General features: G+C 29.0%; 1 protein-coding gene across 1 annotated transcript in view; it reads left to right on the forward strand.

Annotated features, from left to right (window-relative positions):
- The window catches only part of LOC123293816, a 345,565-nt gene that overhangs the window by 37,515 nt on the left and 282,933 nt on the right, over positions 1-25,117 (forward strand). The window lies entirely within an intron of this gene.

A 25,117-nucleotide genomic window follows, 5' to 3' on the forward strand; every position in this document is an offset into this window, starting at 1 on the left:
TTCGGTATTTGCTTCACCACGGATTCCGACATCTAATGCTAAAATAATCAATATTTTTGTTATCACATATAATTAATTGAAATTTTTTAAGAAATCGGAAAACATAAGGAGATTGAGTATATACTTTATGAATATATTTTAATTAGCAAAATAGTGTCTTTTGGGGGAAATGTTTAGATATTTATATTATACACATAACTTTTTGGTGTATAATATTTGTTTATTTATTTCTATCCCATAATAGCCAGTGTATTTTATAACTAACATTTACCTTGAAAATACGTTGGAAAATATACTGTTAAAACAACTTTTCCAAAAACCGATTGACCTGGGTAATGAAGATACTGCACACCATCTGTGTATTGAACCGTTTTTCCACTCTCCAATAAAATTTCACATTGAATTTTATTTTTCTCGCTTGCCATTTCCAAAAATTAAAATATTGAAAATTCGATTGTCCAATATAAAATTCATGACAATAATTTTCAATCGATATCATAGACTTGGATTAAAACACTGAGTATAATTGAAAGACCATTAAAATTAGTTGAGTTAACAGTTTTTTCAACCAAATGACACATTTTGTAAATTAAAAATTATCTTGGTCATGTATCGGTTTCTTGAATGTTGAATGCATTTTATTTGGTCCATGTTGGTTGAAAAAACGAAAACTTGCTTATGATTGGAATGTCAAATATTATGAAAGTTTTAAATATTGACAAAGCATGCTTGATACAAACAAAGTTTTATATTTCCCGGCAATAGGTCGGGATTCGGACCCAGGAATTTTTATTTCTTCAAGCAACATTTTCATCTACTACCAGAATTTTCAGTCACGCTTTGATTTTTGTTAAACAGTCTTATTACAGCTATGAATCTTTATCGTTAGCATTGATAGAGCAAAATTAATTTTTTTGTAATCTGATGACGTCATAAAGTTAAAAAATTCGAATTTTTTTGATAAGGGAAATTTCATCCGATTTTACAGGAATTTTTTTTGAAACCCTCTAATTTTTTGCCATTCTTTTCAGCTGTGGTATCAGTTTTTTCCGGACCCAGGACTCCAAATTCTTGAAACGTATTAAAGCTAGGTTAAGTTTGATCAAAAATTTGAAAAATATGACTTAAATTTAGTATGAATACATAATTGGGTTATCAAAATTGTCAAAATGGTACTTTTTGATATATTTTAATGAACAGCGAATATATAAATAATAACTACTATTTTAGTCCAATTTTGTTTTTATTACTATGTAGTATTTACTTTGTTTATTATCAACAAAACTATCATTTAGGAAAGTAATGAGTTCCTTTAAAAGTATGTTTTGCTCGGAAAGCTAGAGAGAAATCAACACACTAATTTGATAGTCTATCGTTTGAATAAATTTAAAAAGTTTATCAATTAAATGTACTGATCCTTTAAGGTAACATGACACGATTATGGCTACTCTACCCAATTTTGCCTTTACTCTTATGTTAAATACTACCATTATACAAATTTTAATCAAAATCGTTAGAGCCGATCCCGATGTATATAAGGCGCAACCGAAATACTCGCCACAGGCTCTATGTATCCTCGTTACGGCCCTGAGTATAAACGCCGATTAGATCACATGTCGCGAATATAAAAATCGTTATTTTTCGAAACAAATGTGAATGGTAGTTAGAATTTCAATTTTTTTTGAAGGACAAAGGAGGTATCCCAGGGACGTCAGGGTTAGAGTTTTTTATCAAATTATAGGTAAGCAGGATAAAGATAATGTTTTGTAAAACATCTTTATACGTTTAAAAAATGTATACGTGTGTAATTAACTAAATCATTTTTACGTAAATTTGATTTGAAGTTTAAAATAATATTTTTAGCCAATTTTGTTTGAAACTGCTTTCCAAAACCTGTTTACCTGAAGTTAGATACAACACGCAAATATTTTTCTAAAAATGTTATTTTCACGTATAACCAATATTTAACGATTGTTTTACCTGATGCCCATAAAGTGTAAAGTGGTGGCGAATTTTTTAGAATCAAGTAAAGTAGTTCAGTAAAACCAAACTTCGATGGTCTTTTATTCCTAGATTAATAACTATTTATTCGTGAATTATTATTCAAATATATTAATAATTATCGTATAAAAAACACTTTTCTGTTGTGACAATTAAAAATATTTTATTTTAAAATAAATTAAAATTCAAATGAAAATGTAAATATTACAATCAAAATGTAAATAAAACGAAACACATTAATTAAATAAATAAAAATATTAATTTAACTTAATAGTAATTTAATTGTATTAAATTGTCACTGATATTATGTTTAAAATAAAGAAAAATTATAATAAAAAAATTAGTATAAAAAAAATGGTTAAACAAATTTTTGTTGGTGCAAACAGAGCCTGATTAAATTATTTACTGGTACATATGCCAATTTAATTATGTAATTAGTTGAATTGGCAAAATATGGCTGATTCAAAGCAATCTTTTATAACAAGACATGTACAGTAACAAAGAAATTGGATAATCATTGTTTCTTCTTCCTCCCCATGTTTGCCTCCTAGAAAGTGGCCTTTTAAAGGCTGCAAGAGCATTACTTTTAGAATACAAGCCCATGCTAAAATTTTTCATGTTTCACAAGGAATCATGTTGAAAACGATGCTCCTATATGTAAAAGCAAGTTTAAGCACCATGGCATCAGTTTTGTGCTGTACAGGTGAGTACAGGTGTGAATATGATTGTTGTACCCCTTTGTGTGGCACCTCCTCATCAGAAAATATGTGCGGCGTTGCTGATTAACTCTGTATAAGTATTCAAAGCGAATTACATAAATGCCGTACAGAAATAAATCCGATAAAATTGGTACCGAAAGTTAGAAAAAATGTTTGATCTCCGTTAATTTCTGAAGCCCTACGTGATTTATTTCTGTACGGCATTTGTATAATTTGCTTGGAATAATAATGCAGAGTTACAATCCAGCAACGACGTGCATATTTACTGATGCAGGGGTGAGACACCAAGAGGTGTTACATGTATATTCTCACCTGTACTCACCTGTACCGCGCAAAACTGATGATGGTGCTTAAACTTACTTTTACGTTTAGGAGCATCTTTTTCAACATGGTTCCTCGTGAACTCATTGACAAACTGAGATATTATTTTCGAAAGTCTTTTGTCATACCTATCTTGTAGTTTCAAGATATATCCCAAATTTTGGACCTTTTTATGAAGGTACGAGCTCACAATAAATACATTTGGTGCGATCTGTTAACTATTCCTGGTGAACTCATCTGCTATAAAATTTTCTGACATTACTTTAAGCAAAATCGCTAAAGCCTCAACACTGGGCTCACTAGTAAATAGATTCATGTCTCTCATAATTGCAACCATAATAGAACGATAATTTTTTTTTGCTATGTTTATAAGTTTAAATTGAGAAAAATAATTACATAATGTTTTAATTAATATTGTGTATGGTTTAATTTGATATGAGCCTATAGTAAAAGTTTGATAAGCAAATTTAGACCGGATCAATTGTTGTTACTATATCCTGTCTGTAGATAAATAATTTTTCTACGGTTCAAAAAATATCAATTGACGTAAATCCTGTTTTCACGTTGATTAACTTATTTCCGCAACTTCGCTGTTTAACAGATTCTATATTTTGACTTAACAAAGTATTCGTTACTTGATTCATCAGTGTTGTCACTGCACAGTAAAAAAAGTCCACGGTTGAAGTAATCGCGTTTACTTGACTTTATATTAAGTAAAAATTTCTTGAATCACCGATCTCAAAACCTAATTCATAATTGAAGGAGGTCGTTTCGCTCACTGGAAGTAAATTGTGCATTTAAAAAAAATAACATTGGCGACGAAAGGACCTCCTTAATTCAATAAATTAAGTATTTCACTTCTTGAAAATTAAAGTATAGCAAGAAAATATTAGCTTAAATTCAAGTTTTTACTTTCTGCCTTAAGAACCAATTTTCCTGCTAGTACTTTTTCTTTTAGTTTATTATTTATTTCTCAATAAATTTCACGGTAACATAATATTTTAATGCAAAAATAGAAACTTGAATATTTCGAAAAACTAATTTTCAGTTTTTTTCTCTCCGTCTAATCGATAACTGGTAGTATAATTCAAGAAAAGTTGGTAGGGTGTTACTTTCTCATATAACTGTTAACAAATGTTAACATTTTTGAACAATTTTTTCATAAAAATTTACACGGTAAGGTATGATCCAATATACGATAGACAAAGACTCAAACAATTATAAAAAAAATTAATTTTCCTTGTGATTTAATAGTATTTAATGAACATGGGTGGCGAAACGACCCTTTAAGTATATATTCGTTTCATATCATATATCCTTAAATCAAGAAAATATTCACTTACTATAATGTTATGAATAATTTTTGTGCAACTAGTAGGTACTTTTTTTACTGAGCGTTTATCGGTAAAAAGTTTAAACTCGAGCAAAAAAATAAATGAAGAAGTTTAAATCGGAAAAATGTTTTATCGGAAAGGCAGATCTTTTCATCTTTAATTGATTTAACATCTCTAGTATCAAGAATTTGTTCGTGTTTTTAATTTTTATGTGCCTATGTCGAGTATAAAAAAAAATTTCTCTACTTTTATCGAACTAAGTAATGTTTTTATATAGTAAAAAATGAATGTCATTAATAGGTACGCGATACCTGTAGGTACCCAATAAAAATGTCCAATTTATCTAAAAATTAAAATTGTTAATGATAAAAATATTAAAATAATAACGTGAATCATACAGCTAATATCTGAAACTTTGATATGTTGAAAGTTATAAATATGAACATATGGTATAATATTTTTTTTGTACTTCCATTACTCTACAAATATTGAGTGTACGCTTTTAGCCATGATGAAGTGCAAATTTTGACCGAAGAAAGAATTTTTTGCATTTACCAAGATTGGATACATATTCTTGAAAAGTTAGATTGGATTCATATTCTAGACGCTCTTGGAAAATGTTATCAAAGATGGAGAGAAAAGGGGAAAACAGCTGGAATAGAGATTTTTTAAGTTAAACTCATCAAGAACATTTATCTAAAATTTTGGATTTTCGGCGCTATCCTTCCATCCCTATTGCAGTTATAATTATATCTTGAAAAAGCAAGGATATTTTGAAATTACTTAAGTATTGGGTATAGGTACCATGTGTGTATCTACCATCTTGGGATATACATATGTCTGTAGTATGACTGAATACATCCGTTTACTAATGCATCTAAGCGAGAGGTATTATTCATGTATTGTAAGACTACAGATACGATAAACAGATACGATACGACAGGCTGTTGTATGCATGCAGAGAGTGGGAGATTTGTTGCATACAAATATTAATTATGTAACTAAAAAACTCCCACCTCCAAGTGTCTTCCAAATAATTCAATGCATGTATATAATACCTCTCGCTTAGATGCATTACTAAACGGATGTATTATGTATTCAGTCATACTACAGACATATTTATATCCCAAGATGGTAGATACACACATGGTATATAAATGTATAAAGGATGAAATATCCTTCGATTAAGTATCCTGCAATGCATTAGGAGATTAATCAACAACGCATAATAATCAGAGGTGTTTTATTTTAAGATTCTCTAATTTTAAGATTCATGTACTGATTAGTGCCAAGCGTTATTACTTGAGGATAAATCGTGTACCTATGCTAAACTACTGGAACTTCTAATTACTACTAAATAACAGACAAAAGATGAAATAATAAATATCATCTATTGTTTCAAACTAGTTCGAATACACCTCTGTTTCGCCAGCGACACAAAGTACGGAAATTCCGCTTATTAATTATCGTTTTCATCTTAACTTCTTGCAAGCACCTTACCACGCATAATTTATACCTGATTAAGCATTCGCCGTAGTTTTAGAGAGACCTTATCTTTAGATCCGTTGTTTTACAACATTCGAGGCTTTCATTAACAAATTAATTAATTTCCGACCAATATCGATCCTGACCGTTTAGAACTTAATAAGCACCTAATTGTGATTCCTTAACATTCATTATTTCATAATTATTTTCATTGCGTTGATTGCATCACATGATGTTTGCAACGCAACTTTGAGTACTGAGTTGCGGTGTATGTTACAGAGCACCTAATTTCTGACTTTGGTACCTAAAAATACAAATGACAGACAAAAGATGAAATAATAAGTTTTATCTATTATTTTTAACCAGTTCGAATACATGTCTCGCTAGTTCTATTCTTGCCGTTAAGAAATAAATTCTATAGATTGGACGTTTATGGAAAACACCGTTCTTGACTACAATGACGGTTATCGTTGCATGGTCTACTCCGAACCATTTTATATTCCATGCGATTGGGTGTATGCAAAGTCATGTGTTCGATTCTGTATAGGAAAGTGTGATAAATTTGTGACGTATTTATCCTCTTTTCCATATACCAACGGTAGTTTTATCGTTATAAATTTTATTTATAGTGCAAGTATTAATGTCATATTACTACTTTTATCAGGTAAATAATGTGTAAATATACGTATATAACAACGTCTATAAATATATCAAATAGATGGTAAATTTACAACATATTTTTAATAACAACCGCCATCACTAATGCTGATATTTACCTACGATTCACATAATATCAGACTCAAGCATGTTGTTTATGCTAGTACTAGTTGATAAGCTTTCAATAAAGTATATGGTGCCAATGAAATTGATAATATATGTGACACTGAAAGTTTATGTCTATTATTAATAAATAATGGGAAAATATACAAAAGAATTTTGTATGTGGCTGTTAAAATCTCAAAAAAAAAATATAATGTTTCCCTACTTTTTCCTTGCTAGATCATAGAGATGACCCAGAAAACATATATGGATAAATATCGAATAAAATATTAGAGCATTCACACTGTTAAAGATAAGATATTCACACTTACAGCGATCATATCACTACAAGACATATCATGGAAATCATACAAAATAATCAGATGGATGTTTAGAAGAATAAATTGTGGCTAAAGATTGTAGCTTTGTAGCAGTAAAATCTAATGTGATTATAAGATAAGATTTTGTTTTTCAAAATAAAAACTATCGTGCGCTCTAACCTCAACGATATATTTTTTGATATCGTCACTTACTACGCCATTATTCGCTAACCCATATTATTGCTGTTCGCTCTAAATAAACAATAAAATATAAAGAATTGAATATATCCAAGGTCGGGGCCATAAGTTGAGTAAATTTCGATTGTTAAAAAGAACCTCTGAGCTACAGCTGTTCCATGGGTAGGAACATTACGGTGAAATTAAACTGCTAAGCTCCACAGACATGAACTTGTCTCCTATTTATTGGAATTGATATGCAGAAGGATATTTTTTAAGTATTTTCTTGTAGGTATTGTTTTTAGTGGATTCATGTACCGGGAGCTATTTTTACACATTTTTTTCGATGAATATATCGATCGGAATCTTTTAAACCTGTAATAATTTCAGATGTAGAATTTGTGTAGCAGCTTTCTTTTACGACACCTTCTAAAGTAAATCATATTATTTATTTGTAATTTTAAATCGTAGTATAGAAATAGATAGTTGTTTAATTGTTTTCAACTGATCAAAAAAAAGGGAGGTTTTATGTTTGATCGTATGTATTTTTTTTATTAATGTAATTTATCCATCATTCATGGACCGATTTTGTTTACTCTGCAGGTGGTCCCATATTTGTTTCTTTAAAATTGGTTCAGTAGCTTTTAAGATATGGACTATTGTAAGTGACTTTGTTTATGTACAAAGGTAGACGTTCTAAATACACAAAAAATTTTGGACAAAAGAGTCATAAGTAATTGTCAAGTACCGATTCCAATTAATTATTTCTATGTAAGCAATTACGCTTGGAAGACGAAACTAGCCTTATCTATTCATAGCTTTTTGATTCATTATTGTTGATTTCAAAGCGTAATGGAAAAGCTCATGGGAAATATTTATCAGAGTCAGTACTTTACAATTATTTTTAATTTTCCTGTGCATTTTTTTGGTATCGATTCAATGTTTTGGTTAAATTATTTTATTACAAATATAAATTGATATTACCTATGATATTAAAATAATATTTGTTATTATTGGTACTGCTATTGTAATAATAAAATGGATATAATATTATTATTATATATGAGTGTGAGAGGTGTTAGTTAGGTTCAGTTATAATAATTATGTGTTGATATTATAATAATATTATTATTACTACTAGAATGCTGCTATGCTTCATTACTATGACGTAAATGTCGACCTCGATGTAATTTGCCATCCATCCACAAATACATATATAATATATATACATATACATACGAATTTAATATAATGTGGCCCAAAAGTTATTATACTAATTTAAAATGGAATCATTTTCATTTCGGTTATTTAAGTTTCCCTTTAAATTATAAATGTGAAAGTAAGGATGTTTGTTTGTTACGCTTTCACGCAAAAACTAGCGAATGGTTTTTAACGAAACTGTACAGCAATATAGATCATAAATCAGAATAACACATGAGCAATAATTTATAAAGATATATAAATAAAGAAAAAAAAAAGATGATTATTGATGGAGCAGATCTATGATCATCATTTTGAACCATAAATTAAAGGTTTCTGTAAAAATTTAAAATAGAAAATAAGTAAATGTCAACCAATTCAGGGCTTCCTTTTCTAGTATACTCGATGAATTATAACTATTTTACAATTAAAAAATTGAACATGCATCTCATTACTTTTTGTTTTTGTTTACTTTTAATCATGTATACGATATTATGCATATCTTTTAGCTGTGTAAAACAATCCCTTCAAGTGTTATGGAAGGGGAATAACTGAGATCAAGAGATGTGGAGGCTATAAAGGGGTGGTTTTTACTTTTAAGCTCAGTGAAGCGGGCGGGTATAAGGCTAGTAGTAGATATAGATGTGTTTTTGAAATAAAGCTGGGTTATTATAGATAGAGCTGGTTTGTCACCTCAAAGTTCAGGAGAAAAAAGTCAACAGATATACTAGAAAATCGGGAGATTGAGAAATTAATCACCAAACCATAATATTTTTGATGTTTTTATACCATGTATATATGAAACATATCAAAGTTTAGTTCCAAGTTTGTTACGAAAAAAAATATTGATGTTTCGAACAAAATTTTGGTTTAGGTGTTCATATAATCATATAATTAGTCAATTTTCCGTTGTCTGTCTGTCTGTCGACCCGATAACTCAAAAACGAAAAGAGATATCTAACTGAAATTGTTGTAGCGTGCTCAGGACGTAAAAAGTGAGGCTAAGTTCGTATTTGAGCAACATAGGTCAATTGGGTCTTGAATCCGTAGGACCCATCTTGTAAACCGTTAGAGAGTACAAAAGTTTGAGAGTAAACAATGTTTCTTATTAAAAAATAAACAACTTTTGTTTGAAACATTTTTTCGTAAAGATCACTGTTTACCCGTGGGCGCAAATTTTATAGTATGTATTATATGGGAATATTTGTTATGTGTGTTTGGCTATCTAAGAGTGGATATCTTTCTTTACTCACGTAGGGTACAAAAACACACGATTGCGTAATCAACACTGTCTATAAATGGCATTTCAACAATCAACTCAGTCAATTGTATGTTTTCACTTCTTTATACCTAGTTTTTTAATAATTAAAAATTTAAATAATAATTGTAAAAAAAATTTAAAATAAAGCTCAGAACTGCTGAATTTGCCTGAATATGAAGAAAATAAGCAAAAATATCTTTTTATAATTACTTAACTCTGGAAGGTTTTTGTTGGAGTTTTGGAAACTAGACCATTTTTGGAGTTTGCCAATCAAATCTGTACAAGTGGAAACACTACGCGTTTTATTCATCTTCTGTCAAAGTCGGTGCCTTATTTTAGAACCATAGAAAATATAAGAGCTTGTGATATTCCAAATATTAATAAAAATCGCTTCCATTATCTACATTTTTTCAATATAGTCCTAGAAATCGTTATCATTTTCTGAATTTAAAAAAATTTTTATTCGATCATAAGTTGAGATCGATTCTGTTCTCGATTGGAAGTAGGTTAAGCAAATAGGTCATTTAGGATTCGTTAAATTTTATTAAATCCAAAATAAATTGAGCCAGGAGGCATTATTGAAAGTTTATTGAAGACCACGGACTCTTATAATTGGAAATGGTTTGTGACCAATATTTCTTAAAACTGGCAATCTCGTAGTCCTCGTAGAAGAAGAAAAATTATTGGAAAAATTTCATTCAAAAATGCCTTACAAAATAAAGAAATTTTCTTTTATCCATATCGTTGGAGGAGGCCTGAATATGCCTTTAAAAATAGTATAGAATAGATGAAAGGGTTTTTCATCTGAGGCAAGTAATGCAATTAGTAAAATAACACACCAAGTAAAAAAAAACGCTCAAGAAGTTTTTCTGAAGTTGCTTTTTGTAATCTGTAATTACAACCTGTAATTTTTATCTGTACCCTGTAATTTTTTACGATATGGAAACTATATTGTCGGGGGAATCCATTCTTAATTTTTTATTGAAAAATTTCAGTACAAAACTGTTTAGGGGCCTAATTTCTTTTAATGAGTATGTGCTTTACCTAGAAAGATCACGTATAATTGTTCAAATACCTAGCAAACTTTTTCCAAGAAGATGTATTCAAATTATTGAAAATGAAAAACTAATTTTATTTTAGAATGGTGTGTTGACTTTTAGACCAGCATGTATTCGTAATACTATGCGATTGTTCAATATTAGTTTTTATATCAAACTTATCAACATTTTTTGGTTTTTAATACTAATTTTTATCAGAAAAACAGGTAAAGCCAATCACATATCAAATTGGAAATAAAAATAGCTCTCTACGATAGCAAAAAAGTTTACTACTGTTTTTAGACCTTAAAAAACCATAAAATTTCATGGTTCTCATCAAAAAATGAACGCCCCTATAAATACGGACTCGGAATACGGAAGTTTTATTTCATTAAGCTGTCGGGTAGTGAAAAATAGGACTGATCTGTTTTTTTGAAAAGAAACTTTTGTATCTCCAAAATGTTTTTCTTTGAGTTATGGTTTAAGAAATAGAAAAACAAAGAAATAACAAATTTTCAAAGCAAAAACCCCACCTGTTTAATATTCTTGAATCGGATAAAACATGGTGGAGTCGAGTCAACATAATATAAGGATCAATAAGTAATTCTGCGAGGTACAGAAAAAAACTTTGCCAAAACTCAAACATCGACCTCTATGCTGCAATTTATATTGAGCTGAGACTAAACCGTTTAGCAGATCTTCAGACATTGTTGATCTATGGTATGTTTTGAGTCGACGAAAAGTTGAAAAGGAGCGTTCATTCATCGCTATTGTCACGGACAAGACTGTCAGAACGGGAAGTATTTAGTAGACATTCGATAACGCATCTTTATTGCAAATATCGAGTGCTTCGAGTGATGTCACGGGAATCATCGAGCAAAATTGAATATTCTAGTTCAAAACCCCTCCTTTTCCCTTCCTCCCTTGCGCACGGGCTTGAAACCCAGAAACAATAGATTTTTATATTATAGTAAGTTCTTAAGACGGAAGAGAAAAATACTTTTGTCCTTCGGAAGATTTCAGGGTATCATGTTTTGAGAATCGGAAATTTTCAGTACAATGTTTAAGAATTTTTTTTCCTGTTAGTTAATAATGGATATCAAAGAAAATTATATTTTCTTGTTGTAAATCTATGATTTAAACAAAAATTTTTAACCAGTTGTTAAAGATTAAATAATTCATTTTATTAACATATTTATTAATCATTTAAATTTAAATAAATAAAAATTTCAGGAACCAAAACGTTTTATGCATTAATAATATATTTTTTTTTAAGTTAAAATGGAATAGTTTTAAATAATTAATTAGACAATTTATTATAATATTCGAAGGTCATATTATTTATTCGTAGAGTTACGAAATCAACTAATTTGTTTCATTAATTAATATGATCCAAACATTTTTTGATAAGTATATTTAATATATTTTATTATTCAATATTGTATTACAAACTGGGATAGTATTTATTGTTTTTATTATTAATATTTCAAACTACCATAAATATTTTATTTTTTAAAAGTTACAGGCAATAGCTATAACAATACTGTACTTATATTGTGTAAACTAACGCATTTGTTGTATCGGATAATATGAATGTTTATATAATTTTATTTTGTATAGTAGATATTATTTTATATTATAATTATAAAAGAATATACTTTAACCGTATATTCTTTTATAATTTACCAAAGATTTTCCACACATTATAGTCGTAACATACAATAATTCTAGTATGTAGTCTTATTTATATTAACCCCCGACGAAAAACAGGGGTGTTATAAGTAGTGTCCGATCGAAAATGGAATTTCTACCGAAACCGAAACCGAATCTTCGGTATCGGAATCAGTTTCGACCGAAACCGAAAACAAAACTGTTTTTGGCATGTTAAAAAATGATTGTATACTGAACTTTGGATTATTTTTTACACTTATACAGCGAATTTACACGTGTTAAATCAAATAAAAATCAATAAATGAGTTTGAATTCAATGAATATTGTTTACATACTGTGTTTTCCTACAGTTTAAATCAACAAACAAGTATCTGAAGATCACACTGATTATTTGTTTCTCGAATCGCCTTGCTGGAGTGCGTGTGTAGTTATACAACCCATAAAGTCACAACAAAATTACACCGGACTAGCTGGCAAACTCAGCAGACACGAACTCACTCAAAGTTAGCCGAACGACGCGCGATAATTCACGAACGCAGAGTTTCGGTGTGGCCGAAAGTCCGGCAGATTTTTAGCCGAAACCGAAACTGATGCCGTAAGTAGATTTTTTGGTCGAAACTGGCCGATACCGACACCGAAACCGAGCCTTCGGTCAGACACTAGTTCTAAGTTTAACGTGTCTATCCTTGTTTTTGCCAGTGCCATCGTAGTTTCTTAACGGATGAACTAATTCTGATTTTTTTTTTTAATTTGAAAACTAATTTGTTTGAAAGTTATTTTAGCTATGTTTCAAGAAAATCTAGGAAGGAGTCGAGTGTTTTTTTGAATTTTGTAAATTTCACTTTAGTGCATCATAGGTATCATAGTTAAAGTTTAAATATACAACGGTTAGAAGTACATTTTTGTTAAATTTTGTTAAATATTTTTCCGACATCACATTCCTAAGCTTCTATAACTGAAAACCGAAAAGAGATTGTAAGACGAAATTTTAAAAGCGTGTTTTAGACTTATAAGTGCCTACAAAATCGTGAACCAGAGAAATTGATGGTGTTTAACAGTTTTTAAAAAATTTTTAAAAACTTTCATGTGTTACCAATTATAAGTCATATTTCTAATTATAAATTTTAATTTTTCGAAATTGTTTTGTCTATAATAATAAAAAATTGTAATACTTCTAAACCGATTTATTGAAGTATTTGATTAGCTGTGACATCAAAGGCAGATACCGCAATTAAGTTTGCGTGTGTAACAACTATTTACCGCAACTAAATTTATTTTCAATTCAAACAGAAAATTAAAACGAGTCTTCAATTACTCGCACAAAGTCTATGTATACTCGATCCTAAAATTATCTAATCAACTTTTCTTTTCGTCAATGAATATTTAATAAATAAAAAGGAAATTAATTAAATAGAATTGAAAAAAATACACTTGAACCAGGACTCGAACCCGGACTTCTTGGAATCATGTCAAGCGTCCTACCAATTAGGCTATGCGAGTTCTAGACACGAATGCAATTTTTTCAACTCAATGAATTTTTTAATTTGTTTGTCCACTTATTTATTATTATTACTCATTGTCGTATGCTTGATTAAAAGTAAACAACAACAATTAGTAATAAAAAGGAAATTGTTAAAATTTTCGTTGGAAATTTCAAAAAGGGGACTATTAATGATGGTAATTAATCGCCAATCAGATAGATATAAATCAGATCCAAAGAGATCTGATTCATACTTTGATGGTTATATATTAAAATCTACAACCTTATCTTTGACAACAGCATACAAGTAGTTACCACTTCCAGTAGATAATTTGCTTATGACTTAGTTAGATTCAAAATAATTGGTTTGAGTTACAACGGGTTGACTTTGATTGATCTTTTAACGGGTTATTTTGGGTTGGTCTGCACATTAGTGACAAACATACATTAAAGAACAATGTTACACTAACATTTGGCAGTAACAGTATCATCTGGCAATTTAGATATCACATTTCTTGGGATTAATTGTAGCGGCAGTGCTGGATTTACACTAGGGGCAGTCGGGGCTAGCGCCCAGGGCGGCAAATTTTCTAGGGCGGCAAAAATTGAAAAGTGAGAAAACATTTTCTATACAATATATAAATAACTAATTCTTTTAAATAAACATTTGATCTTTCAAGAAATATAATTGCATTATGTATCAAATTAAAATTTTGTATATTATAATATATTAAATTTAAGTGAAAACTATTAAAATAAAATTAATTTATTTCCATAAAGGTTTGAAAAAATAAAATTTGATATTTTTTTTTCTGGAATTGATAAATATAGTTTTTTTTGAAGAATTAAAAAATTTTTTTTTCTCATGTTTATTGAGAACTTTGGACATAAAGCTGAAGATTTGCTAGTTGCTGTATTATCTGTTCTTGAGTTTTTTGATCTTGATCTCTCAGATTGTCAAAGTCAGTCATATGATAATGCGAATAATGTATTAGGGATTTATTCGGGCTTACAGGCAAGAATTCATGAAATTATATCTTGCAGAACGTGCTCCTTGTGCTGCTCATTCTATGAATTTAGTTGGAGTTCACGCAGTAGAATGCGCCCCAGAAGCTGCTTCATTCTTTCATACAGTATAAACTTTATACAACTTTTTTACTGCATCGACGCATCGCTGGGAAGTCTTACAGTTTCATACTGAAAAAAGAATTGCGTTAAAATCTTTATCTGCAACCAGATAGTCAGCTCGTTATGAAGCGGTTCTTTTTTCTGCAATTAATTAGTTATTCTAATTCTTAAAAAATAAGATACCAAAACTATTAAAATAAAATTTCAGTCATAGGGCGGCATTTTCTTCAGTGCCCCAGGGCGGCAGAAATTTAAATCCGGCCCTGAACTAAGTGCTCTTAGTAATGGAACCTCCAAGAATGTAATTCTCCAGACGTTGGACGTGTAATGTTCCTTAAGTCAGTTTTCGATTACTACTCGAGTATATGGAAATAAACAAACTCTTTAATCTGGTAAAAGTATGTTGAGACATTTTTGCGTTTTTTGTTTAAAAGAACTAAACCTTTTTATCTTGATTGACAATATAAAATATTGTTGGAAAATTGGACTGCTATGTAATTAAAGAGTTCGTTTTTTGTCTTCAAGGAGTCTCTAAACCTCCAGATATTTTTCTAAATGTTTCAATTTCTCACATATTCAGAGTTACCTTTTCTTTCTGGTATAACTTCCATATCACCGTGCATAACTATGAGACGTATTAACGCTTTTGTACATGGGAGTATGCAAAAACCTTAAAATGGTTAAACAATGTTGAAGATATCTCTGCATTGTTTGTTTAGAAACACCAAACAACAAACACTACAACTTTTCAACTCTCAATAAAATGGCATTTAAAAAGTATTGTTTGAATACTTGGCTTCTGCAACGTAGTTAAACATCCACGGATCTATTGACAACATGTTGACGAATAAATCAGTAAACAACTAACATTATTGTCTTAGGTCTTTGTGAAGAAGAAGATAATGAGACTTAAGACTGTAAAGATATATTACTTCATTAGAGCTAAAGCACTCTCTTTTGCTGCATAGAAGCTAAACAAATAAATGCACATTCTTTCCATTCGTTCTTATTGACTATTTAAATTAATGATGACTGATTAATTTTGTTTAATTTTTTTTTATTGATTTTATTATAGGTTGTTTGTTGTTTGTTTGCTTGTTGATTTAAGAGTGTTTTATTTAATGCTGTTGTTGTTTCTTGGAGAAGGAAGTCATTCGTATCACAAGTGTAACTAACTTGTAGGTTTTGTTTCTTACAACTTCTTATGTAGATTGCCGATAACATTCATCAATTGTTGACTATTTCTACTATGTTTTTAGTAATATAAAGAATGCCAATACTTTATTTCACGTTTTAGAAGAAACAAACCCGGTCTGCGTGTTACTAAATATATTAAACTATTCAATTAAGTAAATAAGGTTTTATTTTTTAATTGAAAAACTTTTTTTGCTGAAAAGCATTAACTACTTTGCCATTCTGCCACTACTTTATGGTTGTGCTAGTAAACTCCGGGAAGTTGCGACGAATCTTGAAGAAAGACTTTATCGTCTGATCTCGTTGATTGTTATAAAATTAGAAAGATTTTTCAATGGCAATTTAAAAAATGACATGTTGAATTGTAATTTTCAAATAAAAAAAAATGCTTGAGAGACCATCAAGTATATGTGGACTGAGCGTCAAACGGTTTAAAGTGTGCCAATATCTGAAGTAATTGCTTGGGCTAAATCCATCAAGGCGGCGGCGTGGAAGTGTCAAAACAAAGTGTTGTCACACTTGTCATTGTAGATTCGTAAGAAATAATGAAAAGTGATATGAAATATGAGATATGTATGTTTTAAAGCCAAAACTCGCAAAAGTTCAGTGAAATCACCATGTTTTATGGATCACATTTTGTGATATGAAAATTTGACGCTCAATGAATGTTTTTTTGATAAATGTCCCATTTTCATTGTATATTCTTTTAATAAATATCCCTATATTATTTTAATAAATGTATTTTTTGATAAATGTCACTATATTCTTTTAATAAATGTATTTTTTTTGACAAATGTCCCTAACTGACCTAAACAATTACCTACCTCAGATGTTGGCACACCTCTCACTGTGCGGTAAGATAGGCTATGCTCAGTCTATGTTACTTAATGGTCTAAGGAGATAACAGGCACATTACTTTATAACTCGAATAAAAAAAGTTAATTTTAACTCTTATAAATGTTAATATAAATAACAATAGGCAATGGTTTTTGTTGTTTAATTGAGTTTTGTAATCGGTTGTAACCAATATTAAAAACTAATTAATTGAACAAAGAGGTTGGCAATTAAAAATTTAATATTTGCTCCATATAGCACTATTACGTAATTGTTTATTATTGTTTTATAATACTATGTGTTAAGGTATTACGAGCGCCAGGGGAAATTTAGACTTGTACTTCCAATTACTTATACTTTATTTTCAACTTTGATGACTAATTTTATTCATAACTTCAAAAACTGCCTTAGTTTTCGAAATATCGAAAGTTACACATTAAAACAAAATTTTCAATTTTCTTTATTTTGAAAATTACTCTGGATATCAAAAAATTATATTTTTAGTTTTCGTCTTATATTGTCAAGTTATATCATAATTCTCCACCACATTGAAATTTTTTAAAATTTGTGTCCCAACTACCGTGCTTATCCTTAATTAATCTTGCAAAACGGGTTTTTGTTTTGTTTTCAATAATTTGTTAGGGTTAAACTTTGGTTTAAATAATTTATTTTTAATTTCCACTTACTAGTTTTGGAGAAATCTATGAAAACATATCATCCATCTACTGTTTTCCCAGAAGACCAATGTTAAACATGCCCACTTTTGAAGTCATTTATTTATTTAAATAATCGGGCAACTCCTCCTAAAATTTTCAGAATTGATTTTAGGTTTTCAGAATTGGAGCAAAGTTTTTATCAAAAATTGCCATGGCGCTCGTACATTCTTAATTTGTTTAAATTATTGATATACCAACATTACTCAACAGTTTTAAAATAATTTATTCTTTGGCGTAAAAATATAAAAAGTAGCGTTATACACTGATCGCGAATGTATTTCATTCAACTGAGAATACAAATATATTACTATTCATCATTCCTGACCCTCTACCCATTTTTCCCTCTACCCAATATGGACATCCTGCTTATGTTTAATATACTTATATTGTATTTATTATGCATTATGTAAATAAAAGCGATATTTGTCTGATGATTTGAATGGGATAAATAAAGAGAGTAAATAAAGTTCTATACCTACCCAATTGGAAAAAATACTTAAGTTTACTGTATTCCGATTCCTAGGGGTAGCAAATGTTTTACTGTAAAAAAGAACTCATTCCAAATCTATAAGGGCTAAGGAGTTGCGTAAGCCTTGTGTACCCAACCCAGTAAGAAGGCGATTTTTCTTATCGTACATAACTTCTACATTTTCTAGCTTTTACATTTTCTTAACTTTAAGGCTTCTTTTATCGTACATGGACCATTAGCTTCATTTATTTTCTTTTTGTATACATAATTATATTACCGCAAGTACAGGGTACATAAATTGGCGCTATAATTAAATTTAATCTTCACTTATTCTTAGTAAATTCGGCTGTATAAACCCGTTCGTATGATTTCTTCATTTAGGATTTGCATATAACAAGTGAAAACAAACAGTTGACTGAGTTAATTGTTGAAATACCATGTATAGATAGTGTTGATTACTCTATCACATACGACAAATACCTATGCATGTAACACATACATAACTGATAATACCATATTAATACATACTATAAAATTTACATCTAATGTGTGCCCTCGTGAGTAAACAGTGATGTTTACAAAAAAAATGTTGCAAACAAAAGTTGTTTATTTTTTTATAAAGAACATTTTTTAAGTTTAATATTTTTCTCTATCCCTAACGGTTAACACGATGTGTCCTACGGACCCAAGATCCAATTGATCTATGTTGCTTATTCACGAAATGTACCTCACTTTTTACGTCCTGAGTGCGCTGTAAAAATTTCAGATTGATATCTTTTTTCGTTTTGAGTTATCGTGTTGACAGACACCTATACCACCTTCTGTGAACACCTATACCAAAATTTTGTTCGTAGCATCAATATTTTTAAGCGTTACAAACTTGGGACTAATCTTAATATACCTTGACATATTTCATATATATATATGGTATAAAAACACAAAATGATTTCAATAAAAGGGAATATTATTTAACTTATCATTCAATTTTTAGAAATTTGATGAAACTAGAGAGATTTTGAACCTTAAAAATTCTCCCTAGCACGACTGTGTACATTAATATGAAAAATAGTTTTACTTTATGCATAGAATAATTTTCTGCTGTTGTATTATTTATTTTATTTCTTTTTTTATTGAAAAATATTTTAATTACAAAAAAGTGTTAATTAGTTTTTTTCTAATAATTGTAAGAAAAAACTTCGTTTCATATTCAATTGAATATTTTTAATAGTTTTTTTTTTCTAAACAATTCTATACAAATACTTATTCAGTATTCATTATTCAAAAAATATTAATAACTTAAACTAAGACTGTGATTATGTTGTAAATTTCTGCACTAAAAAAATTATTTGTAGCAAATTACTCAATATTTTGTTTTAACAAGTGAAAACAAACAATTGACTGAGTTAATTGTTGAAATACCATGCATAGCTAGTGTTGATGACTCTATCACATTACACATACATACATGTCACACATACATAACTGATATTCTCATAATTACATACTATACAATTTACTTTACTCCTAATTTGCGCCCGTACGGGTAGACAGTGATAGTTACAAAAAAATGTTTCAAACAAAAGTTGGTTATTTTTTATAAGGAATATTTTTTACATTTAAAATTTTTTTCTATTTCTAACGGTTTACAAGATGGGGTTGATATCTTTTTTCGTTTTTTGAGTAATCGTGATGACAGATGGACAGGCAGACGACAGACAGACTGGACAGACCGTAAATGGCCTAATTTGGTGATTTTATGAAAACCTATAGCAAAATTTTTTGCTTAGCATCAATATTTTTAAGCGTTACAAACTTGGGACTAAACTTAATATACCTTGCAAATTACATATATGCATGGTATAATAAACTTAATATACCTTGCAAATTACATATATGCATGGTATAAAATATTGTTGAATATCAAAAGGCATTCATATATAAAGGCAGTTTTCTTTTCCTCTAAAATAAATCGATAATAAATTTTTATTCCAGAATTTGATGAAAATCGGTATATGAGGTAATTTTGACCCAAAAATACGACAATCAGGTGCTTTTGTTGATTCAGTGAGTAGTTTTCTAGAAATCACCCAAATTGATTAGAGATTTCCCAGATACTACTTATTTAATTCGCAAATAAATGTAAATTTTAACACTTTTTGAGTCCTTAGTTACCTTAGGTAGGTACTAAGCTTCATTGAAATTGGAAACAAAATTTGTTTTTACTTTTCCCATTTTTTGTTAACGGGTATTTTTGTCATTTTTTTTTTACTAACCCTTCGTCGAAAAAATTATTTTTTGGCTCCGAATTTTATAATAACCGTTATTTGGAACAAAATTTAACCAAAAAATACAAAAATCAAATTTCTTGAGAGCCACGAAAAGAAATCGCTTTTCGTATGGGCTTTGAACCCGACTATTGTAGGTGTTGGATCACAATTGCCAGAAATACTGAGTATTTTTGAAACAGGAAACAATTAATTTTTCTCGATTTTTTGCAATTTCCTTAACAGCTTTAAAAAAAAGTCGAAAAAATTATAAACAATTTTTCCCCTAAAATCTGTAAAAGGTATTATTAAGAGTATCCTCAAAACTAGTAATACTCAAATCATATTGGAATTCGAAGATTGTCGACGATATTTCCACAACTACTCCTCTAGTTGCCAAAAAAATCTCTGTATTTGATCTTTGTATATTTCATCACCAGAGACTACAAATTTATTGCAGTTTTTATAAAGGTACTAGCTGTGAACTACCCCCTTTGCTGGGCAACATCCCCACTTTCACCTATTCCTTCGTACCCCTTACGTAAGAGTTAAAGTTTTGTAATGTACACGTCATGCTCTTTTATTTGATATCCCACTTTAGTATATTTGAAGCTCGTTGTATATCTTGTCAATATTTGAGCTGAATCGATGCACAACTTTTTAAGTTTTGAAGCACACCCCTTTAAACCTCTATTTCAACTCCTTAATCTACTGGATTATGCATGTATTATACATAAAAACCTTCTTCTTGAATCACTCTATCTATTAGAAAAACCGCATCAAGATCTGTTGAGTAGTCAGTCTTAAAGATCTAAGCATACATAGGTACAGACAGCGGGAGGGGATTTGGTTTATACATGTATTGTATTGATGTAAAATTCTATTGATAAAAATTATCAAAATATTATTTTTTTTCCGTTATTTTGACAATTTTGTTAAAAAGTGAAATAAAATGCCTTAAAATTGTAACGTTTTCTGACATCGACAATTGGTTGAAAGAAATTTGTAAATAAATCATCTGCACATTTGTCTAGTTTAGGCCTTATTCCTATGTGAACCATAATATATCGTTTATGAGATAAAAGTTTAATTATAGGTAATATATTTTTTTCTCATCGTTTAACTATAAAAGAAAATAAACTACAAACAGTTTTTAATATGATATTAAATGAATAAAAAGTTTATTACAAAGTCAATCAATGGGATTCAGAGGATATAGTGTACCCTTCTTTACATGGTCATAGATGATGATGACAGTTATATATGACCATATTCTAAGAAATACTCTGAATTAATCAATGAAATGTAATTAAAACAAGTTGAGGATAACAATTGAACTTGAAAGTTGGGTATACCCTGTGTTAATTAAAATGTAGCTCTTGTTAAATGTTAAGCGGGTGCTTTCGTTGCATATGTTAATTAAAAAATATCATTATTCAAATTAAGATGAGCATTTTTGTGGGCTGTATTATGCCTTTTGTTAAAATATCAGGACCCACAATAAAAATATTTAGCTAGATTATAATTTGTCATTAATAAGCGTAGGAAAAATAATTTTTTAAGCCTTTATCTATCGTGGAGTGAAATTTTGATCATACCTTACCGTGTAAGTTTGTATGATAAAAATTTTCAAAAATGTTAACATTTGTTAAGAGTCTTATGAGAAAGTAACATTCTATCAACTTTTCTTGAATTATACTACCAGTTATCGATTAGATGGAGTGAAAAAGAAACTAATAATTAGTTTTTCGAAATTTTCAGGTTTCAGTTTAAGCGTTATTATAAATAACTTCATTTATTTAATTTATACATAGGGTATAAAAAGTAATTAAAAAAGTTTTGAATAAAACATAATATTGAAATATAAAATAAAATAAATATTCGTAGAATAATAATAATAAAAAAAAAAACAGTAACTAAGTTTTATCTTTAATTAGTTTAATTAAAAGTAATGCCAAATAAGTGATTTAATTCAACATTTTAAAACACACACACACAAATATGGTGAACTAATTACAATCAAGTTTTCATTTATATTATTATTTTATATTTAAATTTTGTTTTCAAAAAGTCAAATCAAATGTTATACGCAGTATAATCAAGTTATTATTCAATCCAATTAACACTTTGTCGGCGCAACGTACCTACATAGCGATATACTTTGAATTGATGTTGTTTTTTTTTTTTTTTTTTTTTTTTTTTTTTTTATTAAAATTTTAAAAATTTATTCATTCAGTTTTACTTTATCACAATAATAAATTTTATATTATCGACTAGAAGTGAGTTTTAATATGGTATAAGAGCACGTAAAATATGGTTAAATGATGGCTGGATTAATTTTTGCCTTATGGAAATAAGGTGGCGATGAAATACGAATAGCACTTGAAATCGGTACCTGATATCGATTAACTCCGACTACTACTGAGCATTCCCAAAAAATGCTTCTTAAGACATTAGGAAAGTATTAAAAAAATTTTTCATGCCCTTTGAGAAGTACAACTAATAATATCCGGACAGTTCTACCGATTTTAACTCTATTATTCAAATTATAACAGGTATTATTTCAATTGGATTTTATATTCTTATTACAAGCAAATGTTTCTTGAGTCAACGATCTCAATAATTAATTTAAGAAAAGAAGTAAATTTGACTACTTGAAACTTATAATTAATTGCATGCAACTAGTTTTTGTACTCGATAACCTCCTGAAAATTTAAAAATATAAATTTTGCTTCAACACCTACCAATTTTATCCAAATTTAAAGATAAAAAGTAAAAATCGATTAGTTAAAAAAATTAAACTTAATAACCGATTAGCTAATAAATATTCAATTATTATCTGCTTTGCCTATCTAAACTAATACAAGAAGTTGATTTAACTCGAAGTTGATTTTGCTTTAAACGAGTATTCTGGTTTAGAAGCCTAAGCGGTAGGCATTTTCATAAGATTATAAAAATTGACATTTTAAAAATAGAAAAAAAAATACAAATTTTTCGAATTACAGGTCGGTGAAGTCGTGGCTACAAAAAAACACGAAATCATTGACTCAATTCCAGTCCTTGTAGAGATCTGAAACAAACAAAAATCTTAAAAATTGGTAATTAGTAAAGACGTCGCTATCGTCTAGCCAGAGCAAAAAAAAAACTAAATATTTCAAAGGAATCGATCGAGTGGGGGCTACAAAAAAACACGGCACTTTGGGTGACACAATTCCAGCCCTTGTTGGGATCTGAATTTAAAAAAAATTTGAAAAATTGTTAATTAGTAAAGATATCGCTGTCGCTTAGACATCAATGGAACAAAAAACTCAAAATTAAAATTTTTAAGATTCAGATGATAGAGAGATTTATAAAGAAAATTTTCACCAAAATTCAAAGAATCGGTCCAATAGAACTTGAGATATCACGTTAAGCAACTTGAAAAATGTTGTTTCAAGAAAAATAAGTTTTAGAGACGATCTCGGCAGAGGAATTCGGCTAATAATATTACTTTCTTTGGATTAATCGGCGATCCTAGGTCTATAAAGTGGGTCGCCTTCTCCCGCTTCATAATGCAATGTCTTGCAAAGTTATTTCTGCTAATTGCTGTTTTTCCTTCTTTTGAAGCAGTCGAAGCTCGCAGTACAAAGCGATCAAAATCTGCTGTTTTTCTGAAAATAATTCGAATTATGAAAAATACGTTTTTAGGGATACATTCCTAAGGGTATAACCTTTAAAAATATGCAAAAAAATCTATTTCTCTAAATTTCTAGACCAAAATACTGCCTAACATTATTTTTAATACACATCGAGTTGGTGCTTTTGTTTCATAATAATTCTTCTATTTTCGTACTTAATAACATTACCTACACCTAGGTAGATATATTTATGAAAATAAATGAGTTATTTAACGTCGATCATAATAATAGTTATTCATCGTGTGTGGTGATTCTTTATTTAAAATAAAAAAAATAAAAAAACAACTATGCACAAAGTATTTATTATGCATTTCATAAAAATTATTATTCATTTTGTAATTAACTATGTTTGTTATTAAACGTTCTTGAATGCATCACAACGTACTTCGTTCGCTTAACGCTTGAATTGTATTGTAATTGTTTTGTAATACCTTAATCATCTTGATATTATTCTATGTTCATTATGTGTTCATATAAAATTAATTATAATTATTGTTACATTTTATATTATATTTATATATGGTAAGTTCATTTATATTACAATTTATATTAATTATAATATGTTTATTTTTTTTATATTATAAATTATAATAATGATTATAGCAGTTGTACACTGATTACGTCCAAAATTTAAACAACGGTTTTATATTAGACAAATAAATACTCGTAAAAGCAAAAAAATTAGTTTTTGAAGATCGGAAGATAGGTAATTCTTTTGAAATAATCGTCACATTGAACTTTTTTTCATATTATTCAAAAAATAAAAACTGCCTTTTTTTTAAGCTCTGGTATATTGTTTTGTAAAAACAATTGTTATTAGTCTCCAATTTTTTTTGTTTAAATATGCAAAATACAGGAGTTTTTACCAAACATTATGCCAGGGATGAAAAGATGACTATTTTAAGGATGTACGAGCTCCAAGAAAATTTTGGATAAAAGTTTTTGATTTGTTTTATATGAAGTTAAACTAAGTCTAAATAAATTATGAAAATTTTAAGGGGGTTGCCCGATTATTTAAATAAATAAATGACTTCAAAAGTAGGCATATTTATCATTGGTCTTATTGGAAA

The sequence above is a fragment of the Chrysoperla carnea genome, chromosome 2 (genome assembly GCF_905475395.1).
Source record: "Chrysoperla carnea chromosome 2, inChrCarn1.1, whole genome shotgun sequence".
In the NCBI taxonomy this organism is placed as follows: domain Eukaryota; kingdom Metazoa; phylum Arthropoda; class Insecta; order Neuroptera; family Chrysopidae; genus Chrysoperla; species Chrysoperla carnea.